This window comes from Mustela erminea, chromosome 15 (assembly GCF_009829155.1).
Source record: "Mustela erminea isolate mMusErm1 chromosome 15, mMusErm1.Pri, whole genome shotgun sequence".
NCBI classification, from domain to species: domain Eukaryota; kingdom Metazoa; phylum Chordata; class Mammalia; order Carnivora; family Mustelidae; genus Mustela; species Mustela erminea.
The window spans coordinates 34968185-34986691 of NC_045628.1; the positions used below are offsets into that span (position 1 = coordinate 34968185).

Sequence of the window (18507 nt, forward strand, 5' to 3'; positions counted from 1 at the left end):
GCTATGTTAGGCAATTACCCTCCCCAAAGAGACTGGAAGATAGGGGCTCTATCATTCTTGGTGTGTCCATTTTAAAAGGATGGTTCCCTGGTCCTTGAGAAAGACATTCCTGGATGGTTCTACACTGCAAGAGGCTGGGAGATTTACATCTCAAGGGGCAGACAATGAATTTATGACTGCAAGTTTTCTGAAGTCATTGCTCTAAGGAAAGGAAGGTCAAGGGCATGAGTATATTCAGGAAGAAACCTATCTGAGTTCAGTCAAGCTGAGGAACATTGAGCCCATTCTGGTCAGTTGTCAGAATTGGGGCAAAGCCTATGTCTAAGGCCTTGATTCTAGATGTCGACAGATTTCCTTAGTTCTCCAGATCCTGCCCACTGGCCCTGGAATGTCCAAGATGCCTTCTTTACTTACATCTGTTTCCTGGTGTGGGATGCCTGGGTCAGTGGAGGTGTTTGGGTTTTTCTCTTTCTACAGTGTCTCCATATAGTAGCTTCAGCCTCCTTATAACATAGGGGTCTCTGGGTGGGCATATGTCTTACATGGCAATTAGCTTCCCCAGAGCAAGTGTTCCAAGAAGCACAGACAAAAATTGTAATACTTCCTCAGACCTAGGATCTGAATTTCCAGAATGTCACTTCTACCACATTTTATTGGTCCACACACGAAGTTAGCCCAGTCAAGGGAAGAGGAATTATGATGAAGTTCTAGAACCTAGGTGAGGTTTGGTGGGCTGAGGTCCAGAGCCAATGACCAAGAAAGAATTCTTGAGACATCTTTGGTGCATAATGGTGGTTTATTAAAGTACGGGGACAGGACCCATGGGCAGGAAGAGCTGCTGCTCAGGGCTGTGAGGGATGGCAGGTTATGTACCCTGCGGTTGGGGGAAGGGAGAGGAAGGGAGGTTTCAACGGAGCTCTCATATGCTAAAGAGGACCTATAAGGTTCCTGGATATCTGAGGCCTGCCGGAGGCCTTGCCCTTGAGGCTTGATCAATGTTGTCTTTAGGCCAGCCATTAACATCAAGATAGTTGGGAGATTTTTGGTGGGATGTCTCAATCCTGCTATCAAGCGTCTTTGTTAGTGAGATTTAGAAGAGATTTAACTATATTTACATTCCCTTTTAATTCAGCCTCCTTTAGTTTTGTTTATGGTGGGGAAGGTGACATTAGGGTTTGAGGAACTCTGTTATTTGCCTCTGGAAATTTGTGCTATTGATAAGGTCAGGGGTGCCTAAGGAATGCTACACATATTACTGAGGGGGAGCGGATGGAGAGGGGGTGCAAGGTACCAGCTTTTGCTTTGTCTTAAGCCAGCCTCCTGCTCCCTCATCAAATTATATTCCATCTCTCAATGGAAGGAACAGCCAAGAACCTACAGCCATGTTTAATCTGCCACCACTATGTATACGGAGCTACACTGCCATACTTGCAGAGTTAGTCAAATGTTGTAGGTTACAGGATGTAAGTACATTACCTGAATTTTCTGTAGAATCATAAAATCACGTTAAAAAACATAACTGAAAATGAACTATACTTCAGAAGTGACATATGCAACAAGTGTCGCATGGGCAACTGATTGACCTGAATCCTAGTGCAACGTTTGTGACAATTAGCTGTCTGACCTTAAGTAAATCAGTTAATCTCAAAGGCTCCTTGGTAGTCTAAAATTCTGTTATTCCAATTACCAGTATTGCCTTGATTTGTATTGTTAAGCATGCACTGAGAACACATATAAAAGACCCAGTAACCACCCTCATTAATTCACCATTAAACCTTTGATCACAGTAATTTAAGTACTTGGAAAACCTAGGAAGAAAAACAATACATCAAGGATAGATGTGGCCATTGTAAATAGCAATAGAAAATACATTTCTTCTTAATGAATCTGGTCCAGATTAGTTTCATTTGTACCAGTACGCTCTTCTGTGTGGTGGGGAGGTTTCTGTTTGGTTTTGACTTTATCAGACTCCCAGGTAGAGCATTCTCACCTTTGCAGAAGTAGGAGTCATCTCATTGATTGTCTTGAGTAAAAGGAAATGGCTCATGCATCTTTTCTACATTATAACAAATGTCCTTTTGCATTATAATTGAATGGTGATTGTTGTGTTCAATCAATGGGAAAGGTTAAAGGAGCTCCTCTGCCAGCATTTTTAATGGAGAAGTCGATTAAGATTCAGTTTAATCATTCTGGCTGCCTCAGAATTAAAGCAACAAAGACCATCAATGGCACTATAATTACTAGTCTTTCTGTAAGTTTACACTGCTATTTATGCAGCTATAAATTTTATTATAATGCACAATGCATCTAGGTTAACTTGCTTTATTTGCAATGTAAAATATTTGCTTTAATTGTATGAAGAGAAGAAATTGTTCTGATAAAGTACGTAAAATTCAGTCCAATCATTTTTTTAAAAGCCTGAGAGTCTAAGTGAATCAGTATGATACTCTGTGTTAAATAGTTTAAAGTCATGGCCTTAACCTTGGGACACTTGAGACATATTTCAGTTTATTGAACATGGAGACTAACATCTCTCCCAGGTGACTGTAAAGGGTCAAATGTATTATTCTAATCCCTGTTCCAAACAGAGAAAAGGTCATTATACAGTACCTACTGCATGTTGTAAAGAATGAAAAATTCACACTGGGGGCGTGGGTGCAAATCTATTTTAGACTTGGCCTTTAAAATGTTTTTTAAATTGAATGATTAAGTGGTGATGAACCAGAAAAAATACCTTGAAATTGATCCCATTTATTAATTAGTTTGCACATGTAAAGGTCTTTCTATAAATAGTCAGAAGACTAGAGAAAATTGTTCTTCTTGAATGGAGGAATGACTTTCAAATTAACCTTTTTTTCACTATAGAAATAATGCTTATAAATGCACTTATTACCGTCCAATACTTTGACCCATTCAATATACATATAGGAGCCTACGGAGGAGTGCCTTAAAATTTTATAGTTGACTCACAGTTAACAAGCCAGCTGTGGGGAACAGCACCGGGAAGAGAAATTAATTGAAGGAATATATAGAATGTGCATTCTTGTCTTAAAAATATAAGCTTTGCCGTGATTTTTGTGAAAGTCAACTAAAGACCCCAGAGAGCAAAAGAGAAGAAAATCAGTGAAGAGAGGAAGAAAATTGTTTATCTTTTTATTTATATTGGAATAAGATGTCCACTGAAAGAGGATGCACAAAAAGGAAAATAAGCTATCAATCTTTAAGAAAGAAAATCCTGGGGTGCCTGGGTGGCTCAGTGGGTTAATTCTCTGCGTTTGGCTCGGGTCCTGATCTCAGGGTCGTGGGACTGAGCCCTGAATCAGGCTCTCTGCTCAAAAGGGAGCCTGCTTCCCTCTCTTCTTCTCTCTGCCTGCCTCTCTGCCTACTTGTGATCACTGTCTGTCAAATAAATAAATAAAATCTTTAAAGAAAGAAAGAAAGAAAGAAAAAGAAAATCCTACTTTTCCCGTTATTCTGATCATCTAGAACTTCCTTCTGACAAAAAGAAAAGGAAAGAAAAAGAAAGTGTTAAGTTTACTGTAGAAAGAGGAATCTTATTCTCAACACCTTCATTTTAACACATTATAGTTGAAAACACTGAAAACCTGTGAAAGGCACCATCTTTCAAAGTTAAGCAGTCTCACTAGTAGAGATGTAGGTCTGGGACCCATGTGTCTGTCCTTCTAGCTTCTCTACATCGTCATACTTGTTGGTGTTAAGCAACATTCTAGGGTCCATGATTGATTTTTATATGTGACAAATTCTAAATCCATTTATATTTTGTCTTATCTTATTATCTAACTGATCATTATTTCTCTCAGAAGAGAAATAATTTCTGCCTTTTATTTCTTAGCAGGAAAGGAAAGGAAAGCAACTAGTATTTTTGGTGGAACTTTTATTTGCCCATGAATATGTGAGACATTTTAGATACACCAGATTTTAATCTTTTTAATAGCCCTAGCTAGTAGGTATGATTGGCTCAACTTTTAATATAGAAACAGATTCAGAGGAGTAAACAACTTGCCCAAATTTATGAATTCTATAGTTGCAAGGTCATGGTTTTTCTGAGTTAAAACCCATGTTGTTTCCATGACAACTTGGTGCGTCCTTGGCAACAGTGGTTGCAACGCCTTCAAGTTTAGACAATAAAGTATTCATACTACACCTTTGATTGCCAGAGAAATCCATACCAATTGATTTTTTTAAAATTATGCATGCATTTTTATAAGTTTTTTCCTCTCATTGGTGAACATACAATGCATTTCAATTTCACTAATAAAGTGCTGTGTTTTTTTCTGTTGAAATTATGAAAATTGGATTTCATTGTAAAGTGTATTAAGGAAGATAGATAATTAGAGTCATGGAAAAGCTCTTATAATAACAGACTCTTTGGAAGAATATAAACATTTTTCTATTACATATAAATAATTTACTTCCAATATCTAAATGACATTACAAATGACCCAAATTTCTACTGTAATGCTCTAAGAATTGTACATGATATATTATAAATAGTCTTGAGTAGAAGTAGATTTGGTTAATTTTGTTAAAATTGAGTCTATTAACACAAACCTCATGAAAACTAAAAACATCCAAAAATGGACACATTTCGCTCATAAAAACAAAAACAATGTACCATTTATCCTGCACTAATTCAGGTTCTCATAGTATACACAAAATTCAGAATCTATGTTTTAAATTTGCAGAACAGGCCTAATACATGATTAGAAGTTAATCCATTTACTTGTCCTTAAATAAAATGTAACCTTATTTAATAGTGACAATTTAATGCACACTGTCTCTAATTAAGGCATTCTAGTGTATAAATACAAAATTAAATCTAATAAAAATTTAAAAGTACTCCTTCTTATGTATAGTATTTTTAATAAGGTCTATTTACAGTATATGGGGGGGGCATAGAATTTCAATAAGAATATATTGGGGCACCTGGGTGGCTCAGTGGGTTAAAGCCTCTGCCTTTGGCTCAGGTCATGATCCCAGGGCCCTGGAATCGAGCCCCACATTGGGCTCTCTACTCAAGTGGGAAACCTGCTTTCCCCTCTCTCTCTGCCTGCCTCTTTGCCTACTCGTGGTCTTTGTCAGATAGATAAATAAAATCTTTAAAAAAAAAAAAAGAATATATTTCCTGTGATCATTTATGATCAACCAATATTTTCATCAGTTTGGGATTTAAATAGTACAGGGCCATAAAGACTCTTCAGTCCTAGTGTGGGTCTTAACAAGTTCTGTAATTTCTTGCTCATAGAAGATTGTCATTCCATAACAATAACAGTAACAATCCAAGATGTGTAGTAATACCAGCTGAATGCAGAGCACCTCATGGCCAACTCAGGGTATGCATTTCTTAAAAACAATTAAGATTGGAGTCCCTGGGTGCCTCGGTGGGTTAGGCCTCTGCCTTTGGCTTAGGTCATGATCTCAGGGTCCTGGGATTGAGCCCCACATCAGTCTCTCTGCTCAGCAGGGAGCCTGCTTCCCACTGCCCTCTCTGCCTGTCAAATAAATAAATTTGAAAAAAAAAAAAAAAAAAGAGGGAGAGAGAGAGAGAGAGAGAGAGAATTAAGGTCAATAGATATTTGAAGCAACCAGCTGGCAACAGCCACAATGTGGATGGCACAAATCGTCTCTAAAGTTGTTCAGGATATTGATAAAAACATTTACAAAATACCTGGTCTTCACTTGGTTTTGTCCACTCTATCTGCATGTTAGACCTTCTCCTGAAGACAAAAGGGTAACAAATTTTAAGGAGTGACAAAGCCAGATGTGTGTTTAGAAAGATCACTCTAGTGGCATTACAAAGAGTTGATTGAAGGGAGTTACCTAAATCAGAGAGATAATTTGTGAGGTTATCATGAGGGCAAAGTGGGAGAGTTAGAAAGCAGCAGAAATGGAAAAGCCAGTAGGTAGGGATGGGATATATGGAGAACTGAATGAAGCTGGCTAACCAGCCCGTAATTAGATAATGGGGTTTAGGAAGAAGTGGAAGAAGCTAAGGGTTCTAACTTAGACAAGTAAGTGGATGACTGGGCTTACTACACTACTTTTCTTTTTATTCCTAGCATCCTTTTTCTCTTTATTTCTAATATTCCTAATATCATTCCTAATATTCCTAGTACTGTGTTTGAACAAATTCTCCATTTAAAATGCTGAAACAGCCATTATCTTTTACTGTTGAGATTAGAAAAATTGTAGCCAAGTCAGTGAGAAATAATTATCTGGTAAAGCTTATTTTCTAGGCTTATCCAATGGACTGCTTATGTTTTGACCTTTAACTTCAAATTCAATCTACCAAACTCTGATGCTAGCCATGCTGGAGTGTTTAGGGTTATGTATACTGATGTTGTAACATATTTGAAATGGATCAACAATAAAATGAACTGATAGACAATTATAGAAATTAGGAGATGGATATAGGAGTGCTTACTGTATAATTCTTTTAACTCTGTGGTTGAAAATATTCATAATATTTTATTGGGAAAAAGTCATTCTCCAGGCTTCCACCTTACCAGCTCTGCTTCTAGCTCAATCTATTTTCTAGGAATTGATGAACTTCTACCCAAACTCAAGGGTGAGCCTGTGACCTTGGCTAAGTGAATGCTGATACTTGATCAACCTGATCAGAGTTACTGGTTTCTGAGTAATCACGTGATCTACTACAAACCGGTTGGAGTCCTTTCCAAACATGTTTCTTCTGGAGATGGTAGGGAAGAGTCTGTACCCTTTACAGAAAAGGTGGAGAGTCATGAACCGAACATCGGCAATCCCGGTATTTTGTGGAGAAGCATGAGAGGGTGAATCCAATGCTAAGAAAAACTGTGAGAAAAAAAAAAAAAATGTGTGTCGTGAACTGCTAAATTTGTAGTCATTTGCTACTCAGCAAGAGCGAAACAGATTTTGAACACACCACATGCTAGGTACTATGTAAAAAGTGTTAGTCCATTATCTCACGTAAGCTTTATAACTATTTTTTATCTTATGTCCTAATAGAACAACTATTTTCAAGTGATAAATCTGATAAAACAGAGATTTAAAGAAATGTAATTATAATATCAACATAGTAATATGGGGTGAAGCCCTGATTTCAACTCAGAATAGCCAGGTCCTGAAGCCTACGGACCGCTCTGCCTCAGAGTATCTTCCCCAGGTCCTTTCCTAATTAATGAATCAGCTCGTACTCTCTCAAAACAGGCCTAGAAATGTTGCAAAAGCCCACAGATTGTGTTTGCATCACACTCAATCCCTTCCCCAAAATCTTTTACCAGATCACGTCACCACATTACCTTGATGTTCTCTGATGGCGCCAACCTGCCTGTGGAGGAAAGGCCACACTAGCTGGTATTCTCTTCAAGGCTTTTTGTAATTTGACGACCTTGGTTTAGCCAAAGGAAGTTTCAAGGTGATACTGAATGTTTGCTCTACTTACCTGATTGGCAAAAACAAATATATAAAGGAAAGTTGCTTCAAAGCATTGCTTCTTCAGGCTCAGTGGATGCAGCTGAGCTGTGGCTGCTCTGTTCATTGCAAGAATAAGATTGAGTAATACATCTAAATGCTAACTGGCTTGTAAGTACTAAGGAGATGAGTGTGCCAGAATGGAAATCATATGGGCCGGGAATTCCCCTTCTGTTGACCACAGAAGGTATCGGCATAATCTATCAAGAACAGAATGTGTGCCATCCTTCGTTCATTAGCATTTAAAGAGGATGTTTGGCATCAGACAACAAATACAATACTTGCAGGATCTTGGCAGCAGGATATTTTGTCAGTTAATGGCAATCCACAGCTTTTTAAGAAAAAGACTAATGCCCAACGTTATGTTGAAATTGTGGCTTCATTTTCACTAACTAAAACAAAATGAAATAAGAGTAAAACCCTGACTCTTCCAAATACCACACTTCTACCATGTAAGGAAAAAAAAATGAAGATCCTCTCAACAGCAGGAGAAAATATGCTTCAAAAACTCTCGAGAGCAGTCAAATCACAATAACTTACAAAATGACCCAAACAGGCTAAACCCATAGTAGAAGCCCACAACGTCACAGCAGTAGTATTGTGTGGTTGGCAGACAGTCTGCAGAGAAGCATGGAAGCATTGGATTGTAATATACAACTCAATTGTATTTTAACCTTTATCTGATTTGTTAAACCTAATGTTTGCATTTGCACATATCAGGAGCTCAATAATATTTTTATGAGTATATTTATACATAGACTTATACATACACACACACACACACATAGGTATATACAAACATACACACATAGGTATATATTTGACTTTGTTCAATACTGCCACCTTCAAAATTGATACAATTTGAAAATAAATATTAACTTTTAAAATTTGATAGCTTAATAATGCAGCTAAAAGTGAAATTTAAAATAACATCATGATTTTTTCCTTAACATGCACATAAATGTAATTAGAAACCATATAAAAATGAATGTGTGTTTAATTATAGTCAGGCTAACATGTATATGTGTAAAAAGATCTTGCTCCTTCCCTTAAATATATAAAATTCAGTGTTCTCAAGGATGAGGTGAAATTGAAGCTCACACAGACTGATGGGAGTCAAAATGATAGACTTTCCTAGAAAATAATTCTGTCGTGATTAGTACTTATGTTTTCCAATCCACTAATTCTCCTTCTATTGCGCAATCAGAAAAATGTACAAAGATGTCAATTTACACGTAAGTATCTCCTGTCGATGTTCTTTACAATAATCATTTGATACATCATCAGTATTCCAAAAATGGAGAATAATGAACTCCTTGTTAAATCCTTATGGTAGATTATTATTCAGCTATTAATATGTCTACAAAGAGATATTTATTCTGTGACTAAAATAATTATGATGATTTATTCATATATTTATTTGACTAACTTTATAAAAAACTTCATAAAAGTCTATTAGGTACCAGACACTAGGCTCAGTACCTGTATCAATAATACTTCAGGGATGCCTGGGTGGCTCAGTCGGTTAAGTGTCTGCCTTTGGCTCTGGTCATGATCTCAGGGTCGTGGGATCAAGTCCCACATGGGGCTCCCCGCTCAGCAGGGAGTCTGCTTCTCCCTCCGCCTGCTGCTCTCCCTGCTTGCGCTCCTTTGCTTGCTCTCACTCTCTCTCTGGCAAATAAATAAATAAAACCTTTTTTAAAACACTTCAAAGACATATACAAAAATAAATTGATGGACTAAATGATTATATATTTTTTGATAGAAAAATGCACTATGAACAACGGAGGGGCAAAGATGGTTGCAGGGATTCTACCTGGGTTGGAGGTGGAGAGGCACTCAGGGAAAGTTTTCCTAGAGAAGACCAAACTTACAGCAAACCTTGGATAAAGATTTTATGATGTTAAGTGGAAAGGTAAACAAAAAAATCAGGACACAAAACCAAGCTAATCATGCAAGTATATAACATAACATAGCTGTGTTATGGAATTATGAGGGACTGTTAGATTCCTCACTACAATTTACTGTATTTTCAGGGCGCCTGGGTAGCTCAGTGGGTTAAAGCCTCTGCCTTCAGCTCAGGTCATGATCCTGGGGTCATGGGATGGAGCCTGGGGTCATGGGATTGAGCCCCGCATCTGGATCTCTGCCCAGCAGGGAGCCTGCTTCCCCCTCTCTCTGCCTGCTTCTTTGACTACTTATGATCTCTCTCTCTGTCAAATAAATAAATAAATAAAATCTTTTTTTAAAAAAGCATAAAAACACAATATATTGTATTTTCCATTATTTTCACAATGAATAGGCATCATTTATTAATTGAAATCATTTAAGAAATAAACATAAAGGGAAGCGCGCTGGTTCCCAGCATTCCAGATACTGCAGACACAGAGGCACTGAAGATGGGCTCGGCTTCCGGCTGCACTTGTTGTCCATAGCAAGCTGGGTGGTGGTCCAGGTGCAAAGCTACTTTGATGTTGGGTGTCTCAGAGACACCCTTCTGCTGAGGACCTTCTTCTCCATGGGGTTTACGGGATAATCCATAGACTTTGTATGAACCAAAATATTCAGCTGGACCCTCATGTTTTCCTCACAACCTGTACCACTTTCCTTAGATGAGTAACGTTTTTCATTCTTGTTTAATGAACACATAAATAACAAAGGCACTCCTGAAGGTTTCAGATACATTTAAATTTCAGTTCAGGTTGACGCTAGGATACCCACTTTATAGTTTGAAGTGTGGAAAGTTTAAAGCCAAGGGTGAGGCAAGTCATACAGAAATGCCAAAAGGACACTCAGTAAAAACCAATGACAGTGTTAAGACAGGAAAGATCCAACAGGAAGATACATCTTGCTTAGATCCTCTATTAATTATGACAATTTTCATAAGAGCACTTCAGGCTTAAATATTCATTGGTTCTCGGCTGGATCCAAGTAGCATTGGCTTTTGAGGGACAACTAGAGACATGCACACTGACTGCCCCGGGAGCCAAAAGTCATAAAGGATTCTTGCCTTTGGAAAAGGGCAAACAGAAGAATAAACAGCCAGAATGGCAAGATTGAATGTAACAAGTAAGAACTGAAGGATGAAGGACGCTTTAACATGTCTCAGCAGGGACAGGAAATCCTCTCTGGGCCTCTAGGCATAGGAGGGCTGAGAGAGATGACATTAAGCCCGACCTCCCTCTTTGTTATAACACAGTAACCGCTGACCTTATCAGTCTGGAAAATTAAATAATCATTCAAAGGAATGAGCAAGAAAGTGGTGAACTTTTACTTTTAACTCATAAACTCTCAGGTGGTCCTTGGGTATCTCTGCATTATTCAAATGATATCTATCGAGGTTGAGAAACTATGATGGGCTAGACGTGCAGATGTTACAGGATTTGTGTCCCCTTAGTGCCCACTGTTCTTGGTTACGCTGCTTGGAAGAACGGAGAGGTAGACCCGACGAGGAGTGGTGGGCAGCAAAGCAAAGTTCTTGGAGCAAGAGGAAGGGGACCTAAGTGGGTTGCCCTCGGAGTTTCTAAGTTTAGGGGGTTTTATGAGCTCTTTTGCAGAACTTTCTTAAGCAATCAGGTTGTGCTAAGTTGTGCCCATCGGCGCTTTGGTCAGGTATCTCTCTACCTATTAGGTTAACGTCCATGTGCTGATGGTCTTTTTTTGGCTGACATCTGGGGGCTTAGGTCCTAACTGCCCCTTGCCTGTACTATTGACAATGCTTTTGTGGTTAATTGTCTTATTTTAGGACATTTTGCAGAAGTCATTTCTGCAAAGGCTGCAAAGCGGAATATCTGTGTGGTCCTGTCTCAGCTGTGAAACAGGATGTCAGTGCTGTTTTATTTTAGCTGTCCTGACTCCATATATTCCTGTTGGGGACCCTGGCCCTGACTACTTTACTGCCTACTCACTCTTTTTTTTTTTTAATAATTTTTTAATAAACATATATTATTAGCCCCAGAGGTACAGGTCTGTGAATCACCAGGTTTACACACTTCACATTACTCACCATACACATCCCCTCCCCAATGTCCATAACCCCACCCCCTTCTCTCTCCCCCCTCCCCCCCCGGCCCCCCCCCCCATCCTCAGTTTGTTTTGCCCACGCACTCTTAACACAAAGTCGAATGAGAAAGAATCTCCAGTCAGATCAGAGAGACAAACATGCAGAGAAATAATCGCACGGCAATATGATGAATGCTCTTGGGCAAAACGTTATTTATAGAATGAGTTGGGATCAGAGAAAACAGAAACCTCTGGGTGATGGAGGAGACTTCATACAAGAAGGGATGTCTCCCTCTGTCTCTAAAGATCACTGGACGCTGCTGAAGGAGGGAAGACAGTAAAGGGCCTGCCAGCCAGAGAGATCATGAACGAAGGCACAGAGGCATGAAAAAGATGACACATTTTATAAGAAGGGTTCAAGCGATCCCGTCATATATTCAGCAGGGCACAGGGCATGATCGGAGAAGGGGAACTCATTTTCTGAGACACACATAGCTGTGTTAACCCCAGCTGGACCAGCACAGCAGAAGAAAAAAGGAAAGCTGTAGACTAATACCACTTAAGAACATAGACGAGAAACCTGAGAGAGACACCAGCATATACAACTCAGTAGTGTGTAAAAAATACAAAAACAAATAAACAAACAACCCCCATCCCCAAAACCTGATAGAGTCTCTGTGGAGTAACCTTCTAAGGTGGGAAAACTGGTTCACAAATTCTTTTAAGAATTATAACCATGTCTTTTATATTTTCTTACTGGTTATGGAATGTTAGACATTAATGTAAAATTTCAAACATTTCAGAAACATCTAAAGTAGGGTGCAAGTTGTCATGTAATTCCACCGTCTATAAATAATCACAGAAGCAAGTTTACATCGTCTATGTATCAAAAACAGCTGTATATCTAGTTCTATATCTCTGTCTATATTTTATCTCTATATACAAAATGTGATCAGCATAGTTTCTTTTTCATTTTTACAAAAATGTGACAAATATTTAAAAAATTATATATTTATAAAATTGTAAAATGTTTCAATAGGAAAAATTTCAACAAGTAGATTTTTCTGGATCAAAGAATTATTGATAGGCCATAAAACAAGTTGACCTTTAAAATATATTTTACATTCCCCATGTCTTGTTATTGAAGAATATTACCAATGTATAAAATCTTTGCTATAGACCTATAAGGAATATTTTTGACTGACTTAACTTAGATTCCTTGATTATTACTGATAGTAATATATTTTCATATGCTTATTGAATGGCACTTTCATGGTCTTTGTGCATTTATTTTTGAATTGGGGTACTTGTTTTTTCTTACTGATTTATAGGAGCATTTTATATATCACTCATTCACATTTATTGAGATTTTAATATGTGCCAGACATTCTTCTAAGCACTAGGGATAGAGCAGTGAATTAACATAATCTTGCCCTCAGGGAACTTACATTCTATCGAGGGAGGCCAGTAAAGAAAGAAAATACTTGTCCACCAGAGCCACACTATGGAAGGAGTTGAGATGTACTTCAACAGATGAATGGATAAAGAAGATGTGGTTTAAATATGCAATGGAATATTACTCAGCCATCAGAAAGGATGAATGCCTACCATGTCTATCAACATGGTTGGAACTGGAGGGTATTATGCTAAGTGAAATAAGCAAAGCACAGAAAAACAATTGTCATATGGCTTCACTCATATGTGGAATATAAGAAATAGCACAGAAGATCATAGGGTAAGGGAGGGGAATCAGAGAGGGAGACAAACCATGAGAGGCTCTTGACTCTGGGAAACAAACTGAGGGATGTGGAAGGGGAGGCGAGGAGGGGGATGGGGTAACTGGGTGATGGGGATTAAGATGGCCACATGATGTGATAAGCTCTGGGTGTTATAGGCAACTGATGAATCATTGAACACCACATTTGAAACTAACAATGTATTATTATATGTTGGCTAATTGAGTTTAAATTTAAAAAAAAAGAAAATATACGCACATGTATGTAAATAATGGGAGTGCTATGAAAATAAAACTGGGTAAGGAGATAGACCACCACTGTGAGAAATGCTACTTTCAATCAAAGATCCAGAAAGATCCTCTAATGAAGTGAGACGTGACCAGACTGAAGTGAAAGGATGAACCATGTAGATGTCCTGAGCAGGAACATTTCAGACTGAGGAAATTAAACAGGCAGAGAAGTGGTTTAACAATTTACTTGAACTTTTATTTACTTGTTAATATTACGAGTGAAATTATCAACTATTTACTTCTCTTAAAAAATAATTTGGCAAACTTACATACATTTCTCTCATATGGAAACTGGGGTTTGTTGAAAATTTTAGGAGCAGATGATTGTTAATCCTTTTCTTACATTATGTATTTCTATTTCAAGATTCGGTTCATAAATATCACAATAAACCTTACATACAAGAGCAACACTTTTTTGTGTTTAAAATGGTCTGTTACTCAGAAAGCTTCCTAATCATTTTCTTCTACCTTAAAAATTTTATCAAAATAAAGTTTTATTGGGCTGTAATACTTCCTCGAAGGTTTTTTTTAAAAATAGGCTTTGTAAAAACATTATTGCTTGGTATTATTGTGTCTTTTGTATCTAAACTCTCACTTGCACTTTCAGTCTGGAAAATAATTTTGTACTCAGACCTTTTTTTTCTTCAGTCTCACCTATCTATTATCTCTGTGTTACCTTTTTGCTCATTATTTGCCATTCATTACCTTTTAGTCTACATTCTGGGGTAATTTCTCAAGTTGGATTAGTGATTGGTAATTCTGATTGGAGCCACATTCATTCCACTATTACTTCATTCTACTGAGGGGTTTACTTTGTTATGTTTTTTATTTTACAAAGACTTTTCTTTCTATTTCTCGATTTGTCCCTAATGTGGCAGTCTGGATTCAATTAATTAAATTGTTGACGTCATTATCTTTCAATCACCACAGTGACTGAACAGTGGGCATCTCAAATTTTATTCTACCTATTCCATTACTGTGTTGGTGTCTGACACTTAATCTAATTGTGCAGATCAGTCCCCCTTGTGCATGTTGCTGACCCATCTTATATGCTCACTGAGTCTTCAGTATATGATCATACCTTTCAACATAAACATACAATTAGCTGCAGGAAGTTGTACAGCCCATTTGGTTAAGACTTCCTGAGTTTAAATTCCAATTCTTTACTTAATACCTGGATAATGTACTCCTGTTTTGTCATCTATAAAATAAAGACAATAATAGTACTGAATGCATGGAGTTAAAATGATTAAATATATAGAACACTTATCCAATGCTTGGTACACAGTCAGCACATAAAAAGTGCTACTCTCCAGTAAGTAATAGTGTCATTGAGCAACATTTCTCCATGTAAGTCCAATTCTAGAGTTTTCTGATCATTTGTTGCTACCAGGTCACTGGGAAATAAGGACAATTCTCTTCCCAGGGATGTTGGAGATGAATGAATGCCAAGGCTGGTTTCTCTGAGTGGAGGTAGATGGATGCCAGGGGAAGTGATCTGGGACTGCTTCTAGCTGCAGTGTGTTAGATAGACTGTGCCTGGCAGGTTGGGTCCTTCAGTTGAGGACAGCCCACTGGTTTGAAGGCTTCTTCCCACCTGGCAGAGCTAGGTCTGCTGTCAGCTTCAATGATGTAGATCAGTTCAGCTCAGCAGGCCGGACCTCCTTAAGCAAGACTGGCTGCTGAAGGATTACTAGTCGTAATCAAGGGATCAAATAATAAAACTTGGGTGTAAGTAACTTACTGAGTGTACCTGATAACAAGAGAATCTGTTTTCCTCCTCCAGTGTCTTGACAAGAGACCAGAGGAGGGAAAGCAAGCCATCCCAGTGGTCTATCAGGATCACCTCTACTGACTCAGTGAAAACAACAAACTTGAGGTAATTAGCTGAAACCCTGAATTAATTTCTTTTGTAACCCTAATTTTTCCCTCCCTATGTGAGCTTAATAACCTCAACAAAAAAAACCAGATGAGAAACAATATGTCGAACCGCATGCTTAGCTCATAATTTTCCATTTGAAGTATTTTAAAAAGGGAAATTATGTGAAAATTGTGGGTTTTAGAAAAATGACTCGTAGCTGTGTAAAAACCAGACTGACTTGTTTCTCCTTCCTTCATCAGCCACAGTCCAATTTCTACAAAGCCACCAGGCTTATTTCTCTGAAACCACAAATCTGCTCAAATAATATCACTTTTTTAAAGACTTATTTATTTATTTATTTGAGAGAGAGGGAGAGTGAGAGCGAGAGCCAGTGTGCCTTCTGGAGAGGCAGGCAGAGGGAATCTTTAAGCAGACTCCCCACTGAGCTTGGAGCCTGACATGGGGCTCAATCTCATGACCCATGGGATCATGACCTGAGCCAAAACCAAGAGTCAGGTACAACCAACCAAGCCACCAATTTCACTTTTTAAAACACTTCTGATGGAAGAAAGACAAAAGTGCTGGCTATCCAAATAATCTTGAAGCTGGCTGATGAAGTTCTCATCTATAGTAGCAGTGGTTGGGACAGAGTGAAACAAACTAAATTGAGAAATACTTGGCATGTAGAAATAACAAGACTTGGTGTGGAGTTCGTTTTAGAGAGTGTGAGTCATTCGTTTATATAATTAAAAATTATTAAATACCTACTATTTAGAAGCTGGTTTACAAAAAAAAAAGGTCAAAAATCAAATTAGTTGCCTTCAAGGAACTCATGATATAACAGAAGAGACGTGCAGTCTTATAATTATAATACTAAGTGATGAGTTCAGTATGGAGATGCTCACCCATTATTACAGGAGCATGGCAGTAGGTATAACTAATTCTCCCTGATAGGTCCCAGAAAAGACTTAATAAAGAAAACCACTTTGGGAATATGTTTTAAAAAATCTGTAGGAGTAAGTGAACTAGGCAAAAAGAAAAAATAGAGTTCCATGCAATGTGAAAAGAATTTTCCAGTAAGAAAAAGGGCACAAAGTGGTCAAGGCATAGTTACGTGGCTGGGTGCAAGACAGAACTTTGGGAATATTGAAGGATCAAGTTGTAAAGGCAGCAAAGTACAAATTCTGGAAGTTTTTTTTTAACTTGGACCTTACAGGCAAAAGAGAATAAATGGAAGGATGTAGATATGGAACTGACTTGATCTGGTAGCAGAGTTCAGGGTGGATTTGAGAAGTTTAAGGAGGAAAGCGTTAAGATCAGTGAGGTGAAAACTCAGATAAATAATGAGCAGCTCCTAAACTAAGGTACCAAGAGAAGTTGACATTCTATCAAATGACCGTAATGCTATTTGCAAAATTATTCAAAGAATACAGATACATACCATACATACACCTCAGTTTTAGAGGCGCATAAATAAATCTAAAAATCCTGGGTCAATAAGATTATTGTGTACTAAAATACTCATGAACTTATAATACAAAATGGATCAAGTTCCTCAACCCACAGAAAAACCGAACTTCAGTGAACCTCAAAATGTCCCTCTGTTACTACTGGGAGTTCCTAAGGAGACATTTCTCATGTGCTCACAAGTCAGCCTGTCAGCCTCCTCACTACCTGGTGTCTATTCTTTCGTCCTGGCTCTAGCATGTTTTCATCTATTCCCTGCAGGGTCCTGCTTCTGCCTCTGACGATGGTGTCCCTGTGAGCAGGCCAGTGGTCGTGCCAAAGATGCTTCCTCTGGAGACTCTCCAAGCTATGAAGCTTGAGTGCCAGAGGAGTGGTGTTTTCTTCATGAAGGTTCTGAGAACAGTCTCTTTAACTCTTTCCATAGCCTGTCACTTGGCCCAGAAACAGCCTCTGTGGATATCCAAAGTTTCATAAAGTCTCTCAGATAATTCCATTGTTCTTGACCCTGTTTTCCTACTTCTGTCTCACCAAGTTTCTCATGAAAAACTTCTGCCACAGGGGCTCAAATACTGGTGTCTAAGAATCTGACATTAGATTTCTTCTGTGGCCCTCTCTCCTCAGTTTCCAAAGAATCTCTAGAAAAGCCAATTAATTTACCCTTGTTATCACTCTTCTAAATTTTTTTTTTCTATTTAAAGCTAAGAAACTCTGTATCACTGGGAGTTCCAAGAGGTATCAATATGGAACTCAATCATCTAGGATGAACAGAAAATTCAAAATAATACCTTTAAATGATAAGAAGTCTGAAAATAATCAGAAAGAAAAGACTTATTTTCTATCTGATAACAAGAAGTCTAGAGAACGGTAGTTCAGGACAGGCTGAGTGACTCAGTGGTCACCTGGGACCCAGGGTTTCTCCATCAAGAGGTAAAATTTGCACTCATGCTTATCACTGCACGATCACAAGAGGGCTGCCGCACTTACAGTCAATATTTTTGAGTCACAAACAGCAGAGAGCTTTTCTTAGAGGACTTATTCATATGTCTGATTGTCCATAATAGAGTCACTTGATTAGTCCTGAGAAAGATGGCCAAGAAAATTGAATGCTTACCTTTCCAAACTCCAGAATTAAAATAAGGGAGGAAATGTTTGGCGATGAGTGTTGCATGGTTGCATCCACTGAACCTAAAGCACCCTGGGAATTCCCTTTTGAAGGGAATTAGTATATAATGAGGCTGGGTTTGCCAGCTAAAAAAAACAGGGCATCCAATTAAATCGGAAATTCAGATGAAAAATGGATAGTTTTTTAATATAGAAATGTATTTCCTGCAACATTTTGGTCAAACTTATATTAAAAACTATCGGTGTTTATCTGAAATTGAAATGGGAGTCTTCTGTATTTTATTTGCTCAGTCTAGCAACCTTGAATGGGGTCTTTGCCTTTGGTTACTAAGTGATCTCATAAATTAGTTACTATTTCTGGGCCCCAAATTATAAAAGCAACACTACAGTTTAGTCATAATGTGCCAGTACTTTGAATCTGTTGCAATGATTCCCAGGAAGCCATCTAAAAGTCCTCTAGACCTCTCCTTCTGAGAGTCTGATAGGAAGAGAACATACACTCTAGTCTCTGCTAATGTGCCTGGTGAATCCGTTTTCACTTCCCAGTCCAGACAAG

General features: G+C 38.2%; 1 long non-coding RNA gene across 2 annotated transcripts; it reads left to right on the forward strand.

Annotated features, from left to right (window-relative positions):
* Nucleotides 1-823: 823 nt before the first annotated feature.
* On the forward strand, nt 824-17126 carry LOC116574542. Of its 2 annotated transcripts, XR_004279363.1 has the most exons (4): nt 824-864; nt 1313-1463; nt 15288-15380; nt 17091-17126. It is a non-coding gene; the product is annotated as an uncharacterized LOC116574542 (long non-coding RNA). The 2 variants fall into 2 exon arrangements; XR_004279362.1 differs by lacking the exons at nt 15288-15380; nt 17091-17126 and adding an exon at nt 7284-7346.
* Nucleotides 17127-18507: the final 1381 nt, after the last annotated feature.